This window comes from Triticum dicoccoides, chromosome 6B, assembly GCF_002162155.2.
Source record: "Triticum dicoccoides isolate Atlit2015 ecotype Zavitan chromosome 6B, WEW_v2.0, whole genome shotgun sequence".
In the NCBI taxonomy this organism is placed as follows: domain Eukaryota; kingdom Viridiplantae; phylum Streptophyta; class Magnoliopsida; order Poales; family Poaceae; genus Triticum; species Triticum dicoccoides.
In genome coordinates this window covers 173288106-173300710 of record NC_041391.1, presented here as the reverse complement: position 1 = coordinate 173300710, position 12605 = coordinate 173288106, and positions in this window count along the sequence as shown.

Below are 12605 nucleotides of genomic sequence, written 5' to 3'. Positions count from 1 at the left end.
TCCAAGGTTGGTAAAATTAATCAAACTTAATAAAAAAGGATTTCCCCCCCAAATTCCTAAACTGGTTGATCTTAAGCCAAGTACATCACTACCACAAGTGCATCCAACCATGGAGCACTGAACAAAGACATATATAGCAGTAAACTGATTATATAATCTAGTACAAATTGACTCATGGAGCACAAGGATCAACACAAGGAAATGTGTGAAAAATAGTTAAGAGATAGGTAGTATGTGAGATCGTAAGGCATTATTCTCATCATCAGTACCAAGGAAGAAGAAAGAACTAAAGGACCTAGAACAACAACACCTGCATTCTCTTCTTACTGATTGCTAATGAGTGTTTATTTTGCACATGCTTCCTTTTACCAACTAGCCACGGGACAGCTAGACGAGCAGCAACTGTAAATATATGCATGTGTATGTCCTCTGATGACAAAAAGGCCATTCTATTGCAGAGTAGTACCCAAAGTTCATGTAGCAGCAGGCTGCGATGATGATTCATTGGTCTTTATATTTTGCAAATGGGCGACCTTACAATTACGGTTACCTTTAGTGTCATTGCCATCTTAAATTCAGGTATGCTACAATTCCGTATGCATAAATTCTGAAAATTCCATATGCTACAATTCAATAGAATCATAACTTGGCCACTGGAAAGAAAAGCATGCACATATAGCTGACCAAGAGATATCATTTAGTAGACATGAAAAGACGGCAAAGAGAACAAAAAAGGCTCGGAGCTCCTCGGCTGCTCCCGCGAGCGGCCAGGAGCTAACCCCAGCCGCCGCGAGCGTAACACCCCTCCGCCCCTCCTCCCCTCGCTGCCGCCGGTAGGCGTTGCCGGGCAAAGCCCGCGCGGCGCGGCGGCGGCGGGGTCTCTTTCCTTCTCCTCTGGATGGGGCGGCGCGGGACGGCCACTCCAGCGGGTGCTCGCGGGTCGGGCATGGTGCTAGCACTCGTGCAGCGAGGAGGCGCAGGGGGCGGCGCTTGGAGGCGTGCTGCAGGCGCGCGGCGGCGCGGGGTCGCTCTGCTGATGCGGATCTAACGCCCAGCGCAGTGCGCTGTGGATCTGTGGCCTGGGCAGGGCTGTGCAAGCGGCACGGCGGCGGCGCAAGGGGCCGTGCTGAGGCGCGGCAGCAGCGCAAGGGGGTCGTGCAGAGGCACGGCGGCGGCGTAGGGTGGCCCAGCCGGCGCGGATCTGCCGTGTGTGGGTCACAACGAGGTGACAGGGAGGCCGCAGATCACGAGGTGACAGTAGAGGTGCGACGGCTGCTGCATCACGAGGTGGAGCCGGTGGACGTCGACCATGTGGATGGTGTGCTGCTTCGGATCTACTCGGATCCGAAGGTGTAATGGAGCTCCGGGCGAAAGTCTAGCCCCGACTTTGGGTCAGTGCCGGCAACGGTGGCGCCATGGTGTCACTCCCCTTCTTGAAGGCATTGCCGTGGAGCTCCATTTCACGACTCTCCGGGAGAAATCCCTAGCTTCGGTGGTCGAAGCGGGCGTTGACGGCGGCTACGTCGTATCCTTCTTTGAGGCATCGCCTTGGAGAGTCAACATTTTGCAATTTGCACGGATCTCTTCGTCGACGGGGACAGTGGACGTCGGGGCAGCGGCCCCGGGTGGTTTCTGATTGTGCGTCGAGATGGCGATCTCGGGAACAATGCGAGTGGCAGCTCTATGAGGTGGGGCTCTGGCTTGACATTGGTTGGGTGGCATTCTTGTTCCGCTTGGGCGGTAGGGATGTCGGCTCGGTCGATGCGCCTCAGAGGAGGCGGTCTGACTTTACGTCGGGGCGGCGGCCCCGGATGTGGTGCGACGTTCGTGGTCTGCGAGCGGTTGCCCTGAGCAGCGTGGGCTACGGGCAGCTGGGTTGTGCGGCGTTGCTGCTCGAGGGGAGCGGTGGTATGTCGGGGCGGCGGCCCCGGAAGGCGGTGCCGGTTGATTGCGCTGGGCGCGACGGAGTGGTGGATGTCGGGGCGGCGGCCCCGAGAGAATCTCTGTGGCGACCAGACTCTTGTGGCAATGATGATGATGGGAGCGATGTCGGCGGCGTGACAATGGTTGCGGTAGTCGGCTCTTCTCCGGCGTGTCCACGGTTTTGCCTCGGGTTGCTTGTTGATGTGGAGTCGAAGCTGCGGCGGCGGGGCCCTGTGGTGTACGATGACTGGCTGTAGGTGCCCGTTCGGCGATCTTCCGTGGCGCCAGCTGTGCCTGGTTTTGTCCTTCTGAGTTCTCCGTCAGAGCCGGAACTGCGTTGTCTGGCCGCAAATCGACTTGTTGTCGATTAGGGTGGGCTTTGCCCTATGTGTTTCAGTCTATGGGAGTGGGCTTGGCCTTGTTGTTCCGGTTTTTGCCCGGTTTTCCGTAATTAATTGGGCAATTCTCTTCTGCTTAATTAATAGATGAGGCAATCTTTGCCTCCGTTACGAAAAAAAGACGGCAAAGAATCTTGTCTTGGTAAAATCTAATTAGAGGTGAATTGACATATGTGACGTGGAAAAGATTGCCTTCTTTCGTGAATGAAAGTGTGATCTCCCCATGGCCAATTTGATCTTCGTTGTACAATTTACCCTCCACATTTATCATTTATTTTTCCATTATAATTTTAATAGGGCCATGCTTAGGATTAATATGGCCGCTAATTACTATAGAAAACATCAAAGATGTAACCTATTGTATCCCAGACTTTTATTATCTTGTGATGCGGAAAGCACGAGAGAATAGTAGTGGCTTCTCTACTGTTGGTGATGCCCGGATAAGTGCTTATGCACTAATTTCCCTCCTAATAACAGATAAATTATCCAATAACCTTGTATGTCAATTAAGAAACTTGTGCTAATCTAATACACGATACTGACAAAGAAACAAGTATGATTGATGTCCAGATGACATGTTACACAAACCTGTCTAAATCTACTTGTATGATTTGGACTGAACCAACAGCAGCTACTGCCTACTCACGTATTGTATACTTGCACGTTCCAACAATTAAAGATGATTAGTTACCCGTGGTGTCTGATGGAGGCTGCCGGACTAGAGATCTCGTGCAGAACCATGGGGCCATGGACTTGTTGGTGCCGGAGAACGAGATGCGCCAACCAGTACAGGAGAAAGACGACACCGCCGAGCAGCTGTCCAGTAGAGGGGACCAAGGCAGAGAGGAGCCCCGGCGAGACTGGGATGTAGAGAGCAGCGGTGGTGTCGGGGTCGACGGCGACGGGGCGGTAGCAACGGCATCGGCGACGATGCAGTCCAGTGGCCATGGAGGGTCGGAGGAACCCTAGAGTGTCCGGATTTGGCTGCTCCAAGCTGTCGGCGAACTCTTCCCTGAGTGGGAACCTTGAAAACCACAACAGCGTAAGCAGCGACAGCGGGGAATCCGGGAATCCATCGAACCACAAAATCCAGAGATGCGGTAGAGAAACTCACATCCAATAGGAACTCACCATCGGTATCCAGCGCCGCTCCGTCGCGCCCGCCATTACCGTGAGGTGCCTCCCCACCAGCGCTCGATCTCATTGCTCGTCAAACCACCCATCCCGAAGCCCTCGACATGTTTTCCAGACCGAGGATCAGGGAGACACGGCTTAGCATAAAAGTGACTAGCAAAAATGCTGGTGCGTTACAACGGGAGAGAAAACATAATACACACTCTTAAATCAACAACCATCATTCAAGACCACAATAGGTTCATCTCATTTTTTTTGCGAGGCATTATTTGTGTTGCCGCTTATCCTCCTTCTCACCCTCGCCGGCGATGGCCTCGGTGTTCACACAAAACAACAAAAAACGTGTGTTGAATATGGTTAATCCTAAGACGTCTCTCTCTCTCTCTCACTCTCGCGATGAGAAATATGTTGTTTTCCTTGCGACATTTTTCAGAGGTATGCCCGTGTAGTTATCGATGTTTTTTTTTCGTATATGGTTATAGTGGGGTGTTTATTTGCAATCAGGATCGCCGCCGGTATGAAAAAAATGGATCTTGCGCTATAAATTATAAATTTGCTACCATAAAAATATTTTAAAAATATTTAACAGGTAAAATTAACATCATATTTAGATTCGACACATTTTTCTAATAAAATTTCATATATAATATGTTAAAATCGAAGTTACGGTTTAAAAGATACAAATAATTTAGAAAATCATTTGGTTTGACTCAAATATATTCCCAAATAATATTTAAAAATAATTAAAAGGTAAAAATAATCCCATATTCATATTCTACATATTTTTCTAATCAATTTCATATATAACATGTTCAAATCGGAGTTACGGTTTAAAAGATATGGATAATTTTAAATAGCATTTGTTTGACTTAAATATGATCCGTGGATGAATTACCTAAAACATCAGGGGGGTTGAAAAATGTAAAATAACGGTTCGGGTGTGACTTAAATCCGGACGGCGGATTGATTTCAAGAAAAGGCAAGGACTTTTGTGTAAAATACGAAAATAACGATTCGTTTTAACTTAAAACAGGACCGCGGGTTGAATTCTCTGAAATAGAGGGACTTTTCTAAAAAAATGCCATGACGGAGGAAAGAAACCCAATTTGCTTTATTATTAGGTAAAGGCTAATCTGGGCCACGGACCAGCTTCTCAATCCGTCAGGACGGACGCGCGCATGTACGATTCGGGTCCACGACCACGAACTGTTCGCTACGCTGCACAACCGTATATCGATTTACGAACGCCTCAGCGCAGACCTGTCAGACCGCTTTTTTCTAATCCCCAGAAGCGAACCAACGAGAGAGATTTAGGGAGAAGCTGCGCCCGAGCATCAAAACGCTGTGTTCAATTTTCTCTTACTTTAATAAGCTTAGAAATTAATTTCATAAGATCATGCTTGGTAGTGTGTGATAAGAGACACAATTGAAATCATCTTATAAATGTTTCTATCAGTACCATGAAGTATCTTAATAAACCAAAATAATGGTTGAGTCCACGTATATCTTTTGAATGTGTTCATTGAAGAATGAGTGGCTCATTAGGAACTTCAAGGTGAGAGTGCCTTAAAACTTATTTCCCCTTTGGCGCATGCGATGCATATAAAATCTGAGGATTTGAGGAATTTTATAACTTTGTAAATTATGACCAAAAGAATTTTTAATAATTTTCTAATCACCCCCAACCAGGATGGATAGGGCTATCAAGTCAAATAAATTTATTAAAATTTAGAAAAGTATTGTGTACGCAACAATAGTAAGTATCAATTAATTCATACATTCAAAATTTATCAAATATCATGTCCAAAAAATAGGATATTGGACATCGCACTACATGTAGTAGTACAAGTTTAGGCTAAAAATATTTCGGGAACAATTCGGAGATTACATGAATATTTGAGAACATATCATCGGTGCAAAGGAATTCACCATCATTTTATTGCAATAGATATTTGGTTCTCCTTCTGATGAATATTTGAGAACAATCATTTACCAGAATAGTTTCTGGTTATAAATTTGCAAAAAAATTCAAATTTATCGTAATGAACTTATTTGCCTTTTTAATAAATTTGTGGTGTGTTTTGACCATATATTTAAGGGTTTGGTAATCATAGGTATGATATTTGTATAACCACACATTTGAGAAACTTGAGAGTTGTCTCTGTGGTTGTTTGAAAATGATCTATTCCCTATTAAGAGGTAATTCCGTCTTTGGTTGTTTTTTAGCCCCCATGTACTTTGAACTCCTCATGGTAATATTTCATTGCCACTGACTGCATAGTATTGAGTACCAGCAAGATTTTCAAATGATGGTATCACACCTGTGGGGTAAGTCTGATGATTTGAAGAAATTCCATGTTTCTTCATCATGGAAAATGGTACTACCGTCATAAGAGGATGTAAAGTGTACTAAGGGCTTTTCAACCAGATATCCATATGACAATGTTTGATCACAAAATCTCAACTTGAAGTTGATTTTCTGAGTAACAGAATTATAAGTTGTGATATGCTATAAAAAAAGAATTATAAGCTGTGATATACTTGAGGTCTTGAAAAATTAGTCAGTGATCATTACGAATGTGCTCATGGCAGCATGTTTCTCTTAAGGGAAATATTCAAGGTGAATAAATATTCATCCATTATGTAATTAGTTTGAGAACTAAGTGAAGTTGGTGACATATAAAATGCAATATGTACATACTTAGCTATTAAGATAATAGCAATGCCATTTTTTGAATGCGGGATTAGAGTGGCAATAAGGCCATAGATGGATGCAATGACTGATGCGCATGACCCATCTTAAAATAATTACTCCCACCTAATGTAACATGCATTTGAAAATGTCAGCCATGTGTTACATGAAATGCTCATGCACTATTTATACTTCTTGGAGTAAAAGACATACATGGATGAAATTATTTGTTTGAGAACATTCATGGCCAAGGTGATCCTTGGTGAGCCTGGGTGTATCATTCAATACAACGCATGTGATGAAATTGTTGCTAATATTTTGGACTTCATTCTTGAGGAAGTGCATGACTTTAGAGTCACTGCCAAAACATATAATCTTTGCATCTTTAACATTGGTTAGTTATTATGAAAGTATAACCACAATATGATGTGGACCTTGCAAAAATGTTGAGACACTCAATTGTTGCCATAAATTATGGTATCCATCTTGATGGATGGATGACACTATACTTAGAAATAGTGACATAGGATCCATTGTCATGTATTTTACCAATGTAATAGAAGGTAATCACCAGAGTATGCAAATATTTGCGTAATTTTCTATGAATTATTCAAGTGAAGTGAGGCTCGAATAGTTGATATTAGAACAAAAATACCATTTTAGTGAACAACAACAAATGCTTCAGAGGAGCAAATTTTATATATGTAGCCGATGCTATCGAGGTCATATGTGTATACCACAAATTAGGGGTAGATAACACTTTGAAGAGAATCATCGGATATGGTGTATCACAGTATTGATCGGTAATCCGCAAATGATGCAGTAGATGCCACTACTACCTTGTGATCCACAAATATAATTTGGGCTACTCATTTTAAGCATGACACTTTATAATTCTTTTTTTGAGGGCTAACAACAGCGGGGGAGGCTCCCACTGCCCTTCTTTCTCTTTTTATTAATATATGTTAGGGGTCAACTATACAAATATTTACATAGCGGTGGTTAGAGTAGAAGAATGGGGAGGGGGGGGGGTGGGGGTCTCAAAAGGATTTTACAAAAGGTTACTAGAGAGATCAAAAGCGAGTAATGAAGGGTGTTGATTACAAAGATTGCACAAAGGAGAGCACAAAAGGAACTTGCTGCCGTTTAGTTTTGTGTTGAAGAAGTGCAAAGTCCCTTTTAAATCTGCTCAACCAAGAGCCATGAGATGGAGGAATCCCTCTGAATAGTTTATCATTGCGTTCCTTCCAAATCCCCCATGCTGCCACAACAAAAACTCCATAAACATGGTCTTGTCCCAGGCGGCTCTACCCTCGTGTATCATCTGCAATCTGCAATTAGACTGAGGCCAGGAGATCCCAAGCATGCTCCAGCAGGAGACACTGAATGGACAATGAAATAAGAGATGTGCCAGGCATTCCTCATGCGGATCATTGCACAACAAGCAGCTGTAGTCATCGTCCGTGATCCTATAGTGCCTCCTTCTCAGCATATTTCTGGTGTTTAAACGGCCAGCGAGCAAAAGCCAGAGAAATACCTTCCATTGCATGGTGCATTTAGACTTCCATATCCAATTGAATGCATCATCCACATTCATCTCAGAGAAACAGTAGTTGTAGAATTTTTTCATTCTGAATTCAGACGCCCCACAAGTGCAGAGCCAAGTGTCCTTATCACTATTTTCAGGGTTGAGGTTTGCGGTGATACATCAGAGATCATGAAGCTCCAGTCTAGCTTGGATGGATAATGGCAAGTGGAAAATTTGGCTGAGGGTGTCTCATGCCAACATTTGCATTACCGAGATATCTTCCTCCTTGCAGAACGAGAAGGCCCGGGGATGAGATATCGATAACAACTCTTGTTGCCATAGGTCTTTCCAGAACACGTTGTACCATCTGTGGCTACCTTGATCATCGTGACCCCTCTGTATTCATCCAACATTTGCAGCAAGTCACGCCGCCAAAACGAACCACAAGGATCAGACGCATGCGGTAGTTTGTGAGGATAATAAGTATTCCAAATCAGATCGACCCATGGCACTTTCGCCCTGTTATAGAATTTGTGCAGCTGATTCATCAAAAGCTCCTTGTTCTGTACTTTGAGGTTGATGATCCCGAGTCCGCCCTTGGACTTAGGATGACACACTAGATCCCAAGCCGCGAGGGAATTTCCTTTCATCCCGTCATCAGACTTTTTATGCCACAGGCAACATCTATGTAGTTTGTCTAAGCGTTACACGATCCTAGGGTGAACCTTGATCGAGCACATAGCATATATGGCCAATGATGTGACGACAGAGTTCACAAGAGTTAACTTTGATCCATAGTCCAGGAATGATGCAGCAGCTGGAATTCTCCTCTGAACCGATGATACAAGTGGCATGAGGTCTACAACCGTAGGTCTCATTGTCTCCGTGGGCAACCCAAGATTGCTAATTGGGCTTTGTATGCTACCTGAGTCGGCTGCCAGGTGCGAGCCTTCTGCACTGGCTGCATTTCCTTTCTTGGCTCAAACTTACGCTTCTGATCGTTATGGGCAGGCTTATTATCTGATAGAAGCTTGTGTTCCCTTTCAGCAATGAAAGCCTTGTTTACCAGAGTTTGGAAGTCTGGGAAATCGAGCATACTGAGAGCATAACGAAGTTGCAGGTTTAATCCACCAAGGAACATGTCCATCTTTATTTCCTTAGTGGCCACGTCATATTGAGAGTAATGTGACACATGATTGAATTTCTGCAAATATTCTCCCACAGACTGACTTCCTTGGAGGAGCGCGAGAAATTCACGCTGCTTAATCTTCATAATTCCCGTAGGGATGTGATATTTCTGGAATTTCTCCTTGAATCTTGACCAGGTAATTTCTTCCTCAGCAGTCCCCATGGCCTTTTCATTTTCCCACCATATAGCAGCAGCGCCTTCAATATAATGTGTTACAAATGGAACCTTATCCTCTTCATCAGTTCGAGCAACCTCAAGCTTCTTTTCCATAGTTCTCAGCCAATCATCTGCATCCAAGGGATCAATGGCCTAACTGAAACTGGGAGGCTTAGTCCTTTGAAAATCAGACAACTTGGAGTGGTGGCCGGGCTGATTTCCATTCTGCCCGACCATAGCTTGAATACTTCTGAATATTTCCATCAGATCACTATTTCGTCTTTCCTCGGACATACGCATAATTTGCTCGGTGGAGGGCGGATTTGGCGGTGGAGGCAGTGGTGGAACATATGGCTCGGGTGATTGTCCTGCTTGTCGTGCGGAACGCCAAACAGGAGAACCCTCGCGAACGTTGCTACTGCAGCCTCCCCGCGTCATCCTAATATGATTTTTCCCAAGTCAACACAACCGAGATGAGAAGCATTCAAGAATAAACTGGGGAGAAGCCAGCAACAAAATCCGAATAAAACCGAAATGGCGAAGAAATACAGCGAATAAAGTCCAACATAATTATACATAGACTCATACATGAATGATAACAACATGCCAGGTCCAACTACCCTCATACATGAAACGAAATATCATGACTCGTACGACTACATCCATACTCCATCCTGACGACCGTGAATACTTGGAAGCTCTACTGCTCTGCTGGTGTTGCGGGGTCCTTTCCTGAAGCGGACTCGGATCCTGAACTGATGGGGTTAACTGAGACCTTCGGGTTAAACCTGACACGACGACGCTGCCTCGAGGGCTCTCTCTCTAGGGCAGGTGGAGGGTGAATCGTTGGGGCTACAGGAGTGGCGAGGAGTGAAACCAACTCAGCAGGAGCACTGAGTGGACTCACAGTCGTGGTGCCCGAGCTACTCGGAGGAGTAACAGGGGAAACAGGGGATCTAGAACTGGCAGGGATATAGGGAGTAAATCCTACAGATGGTGGAGTAGTGGCTGAGCTAGCAGAGACTAAAGCAGAGGCTAAAGCAGTACAGGCACGACTCAGCTCACGAGCTAGCTCGTAGATTAGAAGATAGCTAGCAGTGATGTAGCGAGAAAGGTGGCTAGCTACACTATCAGACTCCGGATCAATGGCAGGGAAACAGACATGACTATTATCGTGGAGAGAAGGATAGTAATGGAAACCTGGGTGGTTCTGCATCCGGACCTCGTTGTAGCGAAGATCAACAAGTACCTCGAATGCAGCAAACTGGATAGCCTAAGAAGCGGTAGAAGCATAGCCGCTTCGAGAGGTATGAGTGTAAGAGCTGGAATCGGAACTGGTGCGCAGAGTAACCACGACATGATACTCATACACTGAGTCAGCTAGGCGCTCCCGGTACACACGATAGACTGGATCGTCTCTGTGAGGGTACAACCGACGCCACACGTTACGAAGGAGATGCGGCGACGTGTACGGCATCAGCTGCAACTGGCACGGATACAGCACCGGAGCCATCTACACTCACAACCATTGGCAAGTTAGCATAAAAATAAAATCAGTGCATGCAATGCAACAACCAGCTACAAATATTACCGGCACTCAGCTACAACTTGTATCTAACATCCAGTTAACTCGGCGTAGTCTAGCATGGCCTATAGTCAGTGTGGCACTGATACCAAGCGTTGTGGCACCCTGGCTCAGCGCGACCGGTTTACCTTGCATTGCCAGCCCAGAGACCTTGTCTTCTGGCAACACACAACAACTTTATACAGAAAAACAACCGCTTTATTCATGCTAGCAGAACATAGTTTGTATTACAACAGTTAGCGAGGCCAAGCGGCACACACGATGCAGCTGAACAATATGTACATTATTTGGTGAACATAAAGGGGCCTCGATCAAGACAACTATGCGGCAGCGGAACAACGTCGTAGCGGAACTCCATATCACAGGGACACTGATGTGGACACGATCTAGACTCGGATAGCACTCCTTTGCAATGAGACTTTCCTAAAATCTGGCATGACACGCCAGGTCAGTACATTGAATGTACTTGCAAGCTCACAACAAGCATAAACATAATGAAAAACAATATCATGATATTTAACCATTTAACAACAATGCAACAATATATCCAACATGCTGTGAATATGCTCAACTGATACTCGTCCCATGGACTGGCTTACCGAACGTGATCATTTCCAGACCACCAACGTGATGATCTCAAAAACAAACCCGTGATCCTTACGGCGATCACAACCCAACAACAAACCCGTGATCCTTACGGCGATCACCACCCGACCAATACATGGCCCGTGATCCTTATGGTGATCACAACCCGACCAACTCATGGCCCGTGATCCTTACAGCGATCACAACCCGACCAACTCAAGGCCCGTGATCCTTACGGCAATCACAACCCGACTAACTCATGGCCCAACTCAACACAATGGCCTTACTGCCATCCTCAGTACAAACTTAGTGTGCAAACTTATTAAGTGTTGACCCATGGTGTGCCCTACTTTCGAGTGTGTCCTTAACCATGGACTCGGCTATCGGTAGATTAATACACTCTGTAGAGGTTAGTACACTATACCCACACTACAGAACCCATGGCCTCGCACTCCCATTCGGGTGGACCAACGGCATTCCGACGAAACCATTTCATTGTTATGACACTCTCCCGGCCACTCCGACTCAGTCCCCATCGGGCTAGTCCTGGGTGGCCCCGTGTCTACCCCCAGACACCTCGACCACCGTCGTGGCCACGATCCACTCTGGGACCCAGTACCAAAACTTAACTTAACAACGGGCTCACAAGGTTATGCCTGCTTACCGGGCCATGGTACAACATGCCCATAACCTTCCCTAGATGGAGGCACCGACCAGAGGTACGACAATGAAACGCATTAAGGCCGTCCCATACCGGCAAATGTGGTTGTACTGGGAAAGACTCGTTTCAGCGGCACCATGACCCGATCAATAACATATTCAAGTTGAGTTACTTATCAGGTTCAACTTAAAGTGAAAACAACCGGTGTCACAATGCCATGCTATGCACCACTAACACATGCATCACATAACCATGAAAATAACTAAATCAACCACGCTCCCACGGAGCCATCATCAACTAAAGACACTTCTTTGGTTAAGATCAAACCTCGCTTAAACAAGAATCATTTCTAGCAATCTCATCAGTTTTCATCATGCAAGAATAATAATTAAACTAATTATTAAACTCCATGACCATATCATTTATTCATTACTCATAACTAAGTTCTTCTTAGCTTATCAACACGATTTACTTCAAACTCTCTGTAAATCAAGCATTTTAACATGACAAGCATCTAACAGAATATAATTATCATATAAATAATTTAAATGCATGAATAATCATGAGTTCAAGTAGGAAAATCACAAATATTGAAGTGGCACTGTGAAAATGTTGCTGTGGCTTGCCTTAGTGCTGATAACGTTCACAAAGCTCCTGGTGATCCTCAAGACAAGCTTGCTCTTCTGAAAATAATTAAAACCACAAAAACAAAACATCAAGAAACCTTCTGAAAATTACTAGAAAATCTAGACAT